Genomic DNA, 9,681 nt, shown 5'->3' with positions numbered 1-9,681 from the left:
CAATGAAGTTTTCTTCTTCTTTTTATTTCTGAGTTGGAGTCTCACTCTGTCACCCAGGCTGGAGTCAGTGGCACGCTCAAGGCCACCACAACCTCGACCTGCTAGACTCAGGCGATCCTTCCACCTTAGTCTTCCAAGTAGCTGCAACTATAGGCATGAGCCACTATGCCCAACTAATTTTCTTTTTTTTTTTGAGTTGGAGTCTCACTCTATTGCCCAGGCTGGAGTGCAGTGGCATGCTCACAGTCACCACAACCTCGACCTACTGGGCTCAGGCGATCCTTCTGCCTCAGCCTTCCAAGTTGCTGGAACTACAGGAACGCGCCACCACATCCGGCTAATTTTTTGATTAATTTTAGAGATGAGGTCTAGTCATGTTGCCCAGGCTGGCCTCGAACCCATGGGCTTAGGCAATCCTCTCTCCTCCGCCTCCCATTTTTTTTCCCAAAGGCATTCAGGCTTTTTAATGCTGGAATATGGGACGGGGGGAGAAGTCAATGGTGAAGCTTCTCTGGGTAATTCTGCAGGCCTTGTAGTTTTCTAAGCCCCTCTAGCTACATGTGGATATGGACTTTGATATTCATGGAGTCTTTGGTGAGGCTGTTGCTGAACTCTGTGAGGAGAGAGCTCTTTCGATCCATGAACTTGGGGGCATTTGCTAATGTCAACTCCAGAAAAAACCATATCCCAGGGCCACGTAGATGCATGAAGTATCTGGGACCACTGTGTCAATGAAGAAGTGACAGCCCAAATACACCTGCATATATAACTCCGAGTGCTTAGCTTCCTGGAGTCGCTCGATGACATTTTTCAGTTGAAGGTATTTGGTCAGCTGTTCATATACCTGGTCTCGATGGTCCAGCACCTTTCACAAGTCCTGTTGTAGCATGCCATTGATGAAAGCCTTGTAGTACTTTCTCCCTTGTGGGTTCCACCACATGCTGTTTAGGGGGCGTTGCCATGATGGGCTCCTCTAGGCCGCCAGCAATAAGAATGATTTTTCTTTTTTGAGTTGGAGTATCACTCTGTCACCCAGGCTGGATGCAGTGGCATACTCACGGCCACCCCAGTGTCGACCTGCTGGGCTCCGGTGATCCTTCTGCCTCAGCCTTCCAAATAGCCAGAATTACAGGTGCACACTACCAGGCCCTGCTAATTTTTGATTTATTGTAGAGATGAAGCCTAGCCAAGTTTCCCGGGCTGTCTCAAACCCGTGGGCTCAGGCAATCAATCCACTTGCCTTGGTCTCCTAAAGTGCTGGGATTAGAGGCTGAGTCACTGAACCTGGCCCTGGCTGATTTTTTTATTCACTGTAGAGACAGGACTTGCATGTTGCTCAGGCTTGTCTCGAACCCCTTGAGTCAGGCAATCCTCCCTCCTCCGCCTCCCAAAGTGCTGCCATTACAGGTACGAGCCACTGTGCCTGCCATGTCTGCTTTTCTGACTGTGACTGCCAGCCTCCTGAGTCCCATAGTGAGAAAGATCCTCTTCCCCATGCCTTAGTATTGGGGCTAGTCTTTCACCTGTCTTGTCGGTCCCCAGTCCTCTTGTCAAAGCTACTCTGGCCTCCCCTCAGCCCTTCCACTTCCGCTGCCTTCACTCATCTTAGCAGGTCTGGCTTTGCCTACAGCCCAGAGGAGAGAGCCTTGAGAAGTGGAAATTTCAGAAAGTTGGGGCAATATTTTACCGAACAGTAGAATCAGTTTGAATATGAATTGCTGAAAAATGGGGAAGTTGGTGGGTGAGAGAGAGTCAAGCTGGGGATTCATGAAGGGAACAGAATAGGAATCAGTCTGACTGGACACTTGAAAGACGTCTCCTTAAAATGTGAAAATCATTTTGCAGAGGAATGTTTACACAAAAAAACTAATCTAAAGAAAAAACAACTTACACACCGGAATCAAAATGTCACTCGTTTCCCAGAGGGAATGAGCTCAGAAGTTAAAAGGAAAGGGAGCTTCTCCAACTATTAAATGTATTTTTAAAAACCCTTTTGGGTTTAAATTGGTTCCAGGAAGAACACAGGCCCTTATCCCAGGGGAAGTATCTTTGCAGATGCAAAATAGAAGGACCCAGAAGCTCACTGTTCAGGATGGGGGTGGCGAGTGCAGAGGGCAGAGAGGTCAACCAGAAATATTCTGTCTATGATTGTTTCGGCTGATACATTCCGCCAGATTTTGAGATCAAACATTTGTGCAGGGAGAAACTCCCTCTGGGCTTGCTTTTGTTTGTCCTCCTTCCTGGCCATTGGAGTTCTCAGGGATGATGTCACTGGAAGGACTTAGGAGGCAGGTCCAAATCTTCTGAGGCGCACTCTTCAGAATGGAAAACAGTCCTGCCAGTTGGGGTTTGAGAGAGTCATAAATAAACCCTGAGTGGGCAGTCTTAATAAGTGAACTGTCTGAGCAAGGAGGGAAGTGGAAAACGGAGCTGCCTGGCTGCTGGCCGCATGCTGGTCACTGCAAGAGGACAGGGGTAACAGGCTTCCCTGTCCCCAGTGGAGGTCTTTGAGGAGAGCTTGATCCTGCAGCAAAGAAGTTAACTGTGTACTTCTAAAAATAGCTTCAAAAGTGGGGTTGACTCATATGCTAAGTGCAGGATGCGATGCCTTGTCTCCCCAGGTACCACACAAAATCTAGACCTCTAAGCAACTTGTCACCACCCAAGGCCATCACATCAAAAGAGAACCAGAGAGCTGCTGCCACCCAGCCAGCGGACAAGGGGGGCTGGGGGAGCCTGGGGATTAAGGAGCCGGCAGGCAGGCAACTCTGAAAGGTACTGTCATTTCAGGAGACTCTTACTTCCCTTTCTACAAAACCTCCGACTTCCTCTACTCCCTTCCCCCACACCCCCCTTGCAGGCCAGTGCCTAGAGTTCTACCTCTGAGCTTCATTTGTTTGCTTCTGGACACACCTTTGTCACTGTGCTTTAGGACAACAGGGGCTGGAGGAGTTCACTTTACTGCCGTGGCTTAAAGGGAACACCGGCCATCCTGCCCACCTCTTCTCCACACCTTCCTCTCATCTTGACCTGCAGCCCACTCCTACCCAATTTTTTCCCGTTACTTTGTTTTTGTTTTGTTTTGTTTTTTTCTGAGTTGGTGTCTCACTCTGTCGCCCAGGCTGGAGGGCAGTAGCATGCTCCCGGTCACCGCAGCCTTGACCTGCTGGGCTCCGGCGATCCTTCCGTCTCAGCCTTCTGAGTAGCTAGAACTACAGGCGCGTGCTACCACGCCCGGCTCATTTTTTTTTTTCCTGTAGAGATGAGGTCTCTACAAGTTGCCCAGGCGGGTCTCGAACCCGCCGGCTCAGGCAATCCATTCACCTCAGCCTCCCGAAGGCACGGGATTACAGGTTGAGCCACTGAGCCTGGCTTCCCCCTGTTATTTTGTGTCAAAAAATCTCCAGAATAATGACTGATCAAGAGTGTAGTCAGCTTGGGCTGGGCCTTCGGATGTTCCCACTTCAGCAAACCTATACCAGGCTCTTTCTGCAATCCAGGTGGAGGCTAAATGTTAGGGATTTGGGAGGCCCAGTCTTGGCCTCTCTGTCACCGGGTGGAGGAGTTGGAGAATCAACCATTCATGAAATAATTTTGGTCATAAGGGTTTTGTTGGAGGTTCCAAGTGAGCCCAGAGAAGGGAGATAAGGGAGGTGAACTCTCTTTGGAGGTCTGCTAGAGGAGAGCCCTGTGGGTAGGATGCAGGTGAGAGGGGACAGGGAAAGACATTCTAAATCCTGGGAGAAGCACATGCAGAGGGCACGCCTGGGAAACTGGGAGTAGCAGCAGACAAAGTTGAAGAGCTAGGCAAGGGTCAAATGTTAAGGAAATAGTGAGTCATTGAAGGCTTTGGAACAGGAGACGGAGATGATCCAAATTCTGATTTAGAAAAGTTACATGTGTCTCTTGCCTGTAATTCCAGCACTTTGGTAGGCCGAGGTGAAAGGATTGCCTGTGTCCATGGGTTCCAGACCAGCCTAGGCAACCTGGCGAGACTTCATCTCTAAAATAAATCAAAAAAAAAATAAGTTGGGCGTGGTGGCGTGCACCTATAGTACCAGCTACTTGAAAGGCTGAGGTGCAAGGATCGCCTGAGCTCAGCTGGTCGAGAATGCCGTGGCCGTGGGTGTGCCACAGCCCTCCAGCCTGGGCGACAGAATGAGACTCCAACTCAAAAAATAAAAATAAAAAATGGGGCCAGGGCTGGCCGAGAACATTTGGACAAGTAGGTCTTAAAACCCATATGTTCCCGTCTCACTTCTGTTCCTAACCTCGCTATGGCAGTGGCTCTCGAAGTGTGGATGGGGACTGTTAGCAGCTGCAGTATGGCGTGGCAACTTTGAATGCATGTATATGCGTGTCCATGAGTTCCCACCCCACACCTACTGGACCAGAAACTCTGAAGCCCTGCTGCAGCATTCTGACAAGATCAGGGGATTCTGATGCCAGATTAAAGTCTGAGAACCAGAACCCTGTGATACCACATGCTCAGGGGGGTTGTATGAAGAACTGACCACCAGGCTCCAAAGATTCTGTTTTTGTTTTATTCAGAAAGAGAGAGAGCAATCCCCTCGGGTTCCCTCCCACTGTGGGAGCTTTTCTGTCCTCTCAATAAATCCTGCTTTCTCATCAAAAAAAAAAAAAAGAGAGAGAGAGAGAGAGAGAGAGAAAGCTTCAAGCCCAGTCAGTCACCACCATGCAACTTAGAAGTTTGATGGACATGGAACTTTTTTTTGAGTTGAAGTCTTACTCTGTTGCCCAGCTGGAGGGCAGTGGCACAATCATGACCACCACAGCCTCAACCTGCTGGGCTCAGGCGATCCTTCTGCCGCAGCCTTCCAGGTAGCCAGAACTATAGGTGCACGCCACCATGCCCGGCTTATTCTTTGGTTTATTGTAGAGATGAGGTCTAGGCATGTTGCTTAGGCTGATCTCGAACCCATGTACTCAGACAATCCTCTCACCTCGGCCTCCCAAAGTGCTGGGATTATAAGCATGAGCCACACGCCCAGTCTGCAAATTGTTTTTAAAAAACTACTACGTGCACTGAACCCTCTGGGCAGAGGGAAGGGAGAAATAAAAGAGACACAAGTTTCCTGCCCGCCAGCATAATGCCATCATCACAATCATCATCATCTTCAGACAACATCTTCTAATACTAATGGTAGTGACATAAGAATCCACATCTGAGAATCCACAAGGGCCAGATGTGGTGGTTCTCACCTGTAATCCCAGCACTTTGGGAGGAGGAGGTGAGAGGATTGCTTGAGTCCACGGGTTTGAGACCAGCCTGGGCAACATGGTGAGACCTCGTCTCTACAATAAAAATTTTTAAAAATTCGCTGGGTGCGGTTTCAGCTACTTTGAAGGCTTAGGTGAAGGATCACCTGAGCAGCAGGTTGAGGCTGCGGTGGCCATGAGCGTGCCACTGCCCTCCTGCCTGGGTGACAGAGAGAGACCCTGACTCAAAAAAAAAAAAGGGAAAAAAAAAAGAAAATCCACACATGCTTTCTGAGGACTAATTCTGCACCCGGTTTAGCAACCTAAGCCTCCTGGCCACAAGTGATTTACTGCCTGCTTGAGTCAGGACATGAACACGAGGAGTAATCACAGTCCCCTAGGGCAGCATATTATCATGGGCTCCATTGTGCCTGGTTAAGCAGCCTTACAGACCCAAGAGTCCTTCTCCTGCATTTGAATGGCCTTCATTTTCACTCCTTGCTCAAAGAATTTGTCCTTTCTTTTTCTCAGTCCAGATAGCAGCTATCACATCCTGCAAGATATACACATTTATGCTCCCTTGCATTTCGCTGCTCTTAATCCACAGCAGTTTCCCAGCCTGCTTTTCAGAAACCCCCAAAGGAATTGTCAGGCCCCACAGACCCCAAATGCTACCAGAATGAAGCCTGAATTTTCCAGGAATGGGACTCACATTCCTTCCTGCAGGCATTGAGCCCTGTGTGTCTCCAGGAAGGAGTGTATGGCTGCACCTCTAGGCTACCGAGGAAGTCATAATGCTTGGTGGTCACCATCCCTAGGAATCTGGGCCTCCCTGGGTTTGTCCTGTGGAGGTGGAGAGAGGAGTTTTTTGTGCCTTGACTCTGAGCACTTTCACCTTTAATTCCGGAGCACTAGGGCCCCATCATCCATCTCCCACTGGGAGGTTTTGAGGATATGGCCACCACCGCCTTAACAGATGACTCTAGGAAGGAAAGGAAAAGGCTTGTTCTATAAATAGATGTGCTGTTCCTGGATGCGGCACTGTCCTCCTCCCACTCCCACCCCAATCACCCTTGTGACTTGTCAGAGTCGGGCAGCCCCAAGCCAAGGGATGAATGCAATCACAAGGTCAACGATAGATACCCTGTCCACACATACCCCTGGAGAGATTTAGTCATTGACTAGCAGCCAGGAGGGGGACAAAGAGAGAGATGGGGGGCAGAGCTGGAAGCCTGCTGGGGCTGGCTGGAAGCGGCTACAGCTGTTTGTTTTGAGGGTGGTTAGCCTTATGCTCAGAGCACGTATCTGTCCCCAAGTTCTTTGTGAAAAGAAACCCAGGAGCTAATACCACCACAAATGTCAGCATCTCTGTTATTTTTGTCAGAACATCTATTTTCTATCTGGGGTAAGCAGGAAGAGAGAGCAGGGCTTCCGCACTGATCAAGCTGGGAAGTAGCCGAGTATCGAATCTTTTTGGAAACGTGGGCCTGGAGATCTCAGGTCCTGCCCTCTTTTAGGGCACCCTTGGGTGTGGCAGGCCGATGAGACGATGGGGAAGTGGGATCAAGGGAGGAAAAGCTCGTGTGGGGGCACGCTGCCCAATGGCGTGTGCCTGAATTAAAGACAGAGCCACAGCATTAATATTCTGCATTTTCACCAGACAGAGGGGAAGACAGGGGGTGGATCGGCTCCACTGTCACCAGCAGAGACAACCTCCAGAGCAGCTCGGATGACTCATCGGTGCACACACACACACACTCAGGATTTTAAATATGGATGATGGGGGTGGGGAGAGGCCAACTCACAAAAGCTGAGTGTCGGGTACATACATTTTTGGACCTGGTGTGTCTAATTCTGTCTTCAATTATTGATTCTTTTGATCCCTTTCAAGTGAAAGTTGAAGTGACTTACCTAAAGATAGACTATTACTAAGCTTATGTTAGAAGGGGGTAAAAAATCAAGTTATTTAGGGTGGTGTGGCTGATGCAAGCAACTTCTCAGAAAGCACATGAGTTAATTGGACATGGTCACAAATATGTTAACAGCAGATTTTTTTGTTTGTTTGGATTTTTTTTTAGTCGAAGTCTCGTGCTGTCGTCCAGGCTGAAGTGTAGTGGCACGCTCATGGCCACCGCAGCCCCGACCTGCTGGGCCCAGGCAATCCTTCTGCCTCAGCCTTCCAAGTAGCTGGAAATACAGGCATGTGCCACCATGCCCGGCATGCTAGCCACACCATGCTCCTGGCTCCTCAGGACCTCTTAGGAGTTTCTTATCTTCCCATTTGTTTAGTCAGACTTCTTTAATCTTTTCTGCAGAAGTAGAACCTGTGTCCCCAAAGACTAATGAGAAATTTAATTCTACAGCTTTTTTCCTGGGGATAAGAACTGGTACAGTTTATCGGAGCTATTTTCCACTCAGCGCCATGCCCTGCCTCCAACACAGACAGTAGGGAGGGGTGGGAAGCTGGTCATGGTGGTATACACCTGTAGCTACTTAGCTACTTGGGAGGCAGAGGCCGGAGGACTCCTTGAGGTCAGGAGTTCAAGACTAAGTGAAAGGCAGAAAAGGACAGGCAGTGTGCCAAATCTTTGGGAACTGCATGGGCCCCTGCTCTGAAGATGCCACATCTTGTGTATAAAATGATGATCCAAGAAATAAATGCATGGAAAACTTAAAAAAATAAAGTTGGCCAGGCGCAGTGGCTCAAGTCTGTAATCCCAGCACTTTGGGAGGCTGAGGTGAGAGTATTGCCTGAATGCAGGGGTTCGAGACCAGTCTGGGCAACTTGTCAAGACCTCATCTCTACAATAAATAAAAAAATTATATGGTCTTGGTAGCGTGCACTTGTAGTTCCGGCTACTTGGGAGGCTGAGGCGGAAGATTGCCTGAGCTCAGTAGGTTGATGCTGGGATGGCCTTGAGCATGTCATGCACTCCAGCAGCCTGGGCAACGGAGTGAGACTCCAACTCAAAAAAAAAAAAGTTAAATGAAATTTTGTACTATTAAGTGAGGAGATACATTGACTTAAACTTCACCAAGAAGTTGCATTTTAGGCCTGGCACAGTGGCTTATACCTATAATCCCCGCACTTTGGGAAGCCAAGGTGGGAGGATTGCTTTTTTTTTGAGTCGGAGTCTCACTGTTACCCAGGTTGTAGTGCAGTGGCGTGCTCATGGCCACCGCAGCCTCGACCTTCTGGGCTCAGGTGATCCTTCCACTTCAGCCTTCCAAGTTGCCAGAACTACAGGTGTTTGCCACAACACTCAGCTAATTTTTTGATTTACTGTAGAGATGAGGTCTCACCAAGTTGCCCAGACTGGTCTCAAACTTGTACACTCAGACAATCCTCTTGCCTCTGCCTCCCAAAGTGCTAGAATTAAAGGTGTGAGCCACTGGGCCTGGCAGGAAGGATTGCTTGATGCCAGGAGTTCAAGACCAGCCCGGGCAACATAGTAAGTTTCCATCTCTCTAAAAAAAAAAAAAAGAAAGAAATAATAATTAAAAAATAGGCTACATTTTGCTTGCCGCTTAAGTCCAAGTGAAGTCACCACAGTCAGGATTTATGGAAGGCTGGGCTGTCATCATTTGTGGTTTGGTTTAAAGTTTTCAAATATTTCTTCAAAACTGGTAATGGGTACATCTCATCGGAGCTCCAGCCAGCTGCCCCCTCCTAAGCGCTGCTGCATGTGACGTGGGTGCAGGCAATGATGTCTGCCTGGCAGAGCCTCTGAGTCAGCAGCTGCAGCTGTTGGAGAGTCAGGAACACTTGCCACAGTTGGTGTTTGGTGTCCCATTATGACTTTCCAGTAAGGGCTCATTAAAAGCAACCAGTGACCACAGTCCTCGAACCTGGAGAGCAGACAACACTGGTCCCACGTAGACTTCCCACGACTCTACAAAACTGGTCACTGCTCTGCTCCTCCGGGTCAGTTTTTCCCACCTTCTTCTCAGCTGCAGCTGCTGAGAAGGCAGGATGGGTGAATATTCCAGAGGATTTCTCAGGACACAGCCGGCCCTTAGATGCACAGCGGAGAAACTACTCTGAGCACTTGGTGGGGTTGTTTTCTGATTCTCTTTCAGTTTACTTGCATTTGTGGCCCAGCCCATGATAAGCAGACACAAAGTGGTTGGAGTCATGTATTGAGCTTCAACATAAAGGTCAAGAGACTCTGGAAAACAATCTACAGCCTTTGCTGCCTATAACACATCACTCTGTACTTGATTATATAACCCTGGTTATCTTCTAGTTATGCCTTGCATTATCAATGTGTCAATTGACAAATATCACTTAGTGCCTTCTGTGGAAGTAGTCATGATCTCCCTTCTGCAAATATAAGGAGCAAATTATTTTTTATTATTATTTTTTTGAGTCGGGGAGTCTCACTCTGTGCCCAGGCTGGAGTGCAGTGACACACTCACGGCCACTGCAGCCTTGGCCTGCTGGGCTCAGGTGATCCTTCT

At 48.7% G+C, this 9,681-nt stretch overlaps 1 pseudogene; it reads right to left on the bottom strand.

Annotated features, from left to right (window-relative positions):
* Positions 1–494: 494 nt before the first annotated feature.
* LOC103274939 lies at positions 495–4,785 on the bottom strand (annotated as a pseudogene).
* Positions 4,786–9,681: the final 4,896 nt, after the last annotated feature.

Source organism: Carlito syrichta, unplaced genomic scaffold (assembly GCF_000164805.1).
Source record: "Carlito syrichta isolate Samal-C Ts95f unplaced genomic scaffold, Tarsius_syrichta-2.0.1 Scaffold315142, whole genome shotgun sequence".
Lineage (NCBI taxonomy): Eukaryota > Metazoa > Chordata > Mammalia > Primates > Tarsiidae > Carlito > Carlito syrichta.
Note: the sequence above shows the minus strand (reverse complement) of the source record. Positions and strands in the feature narration are given on the sequence as shown.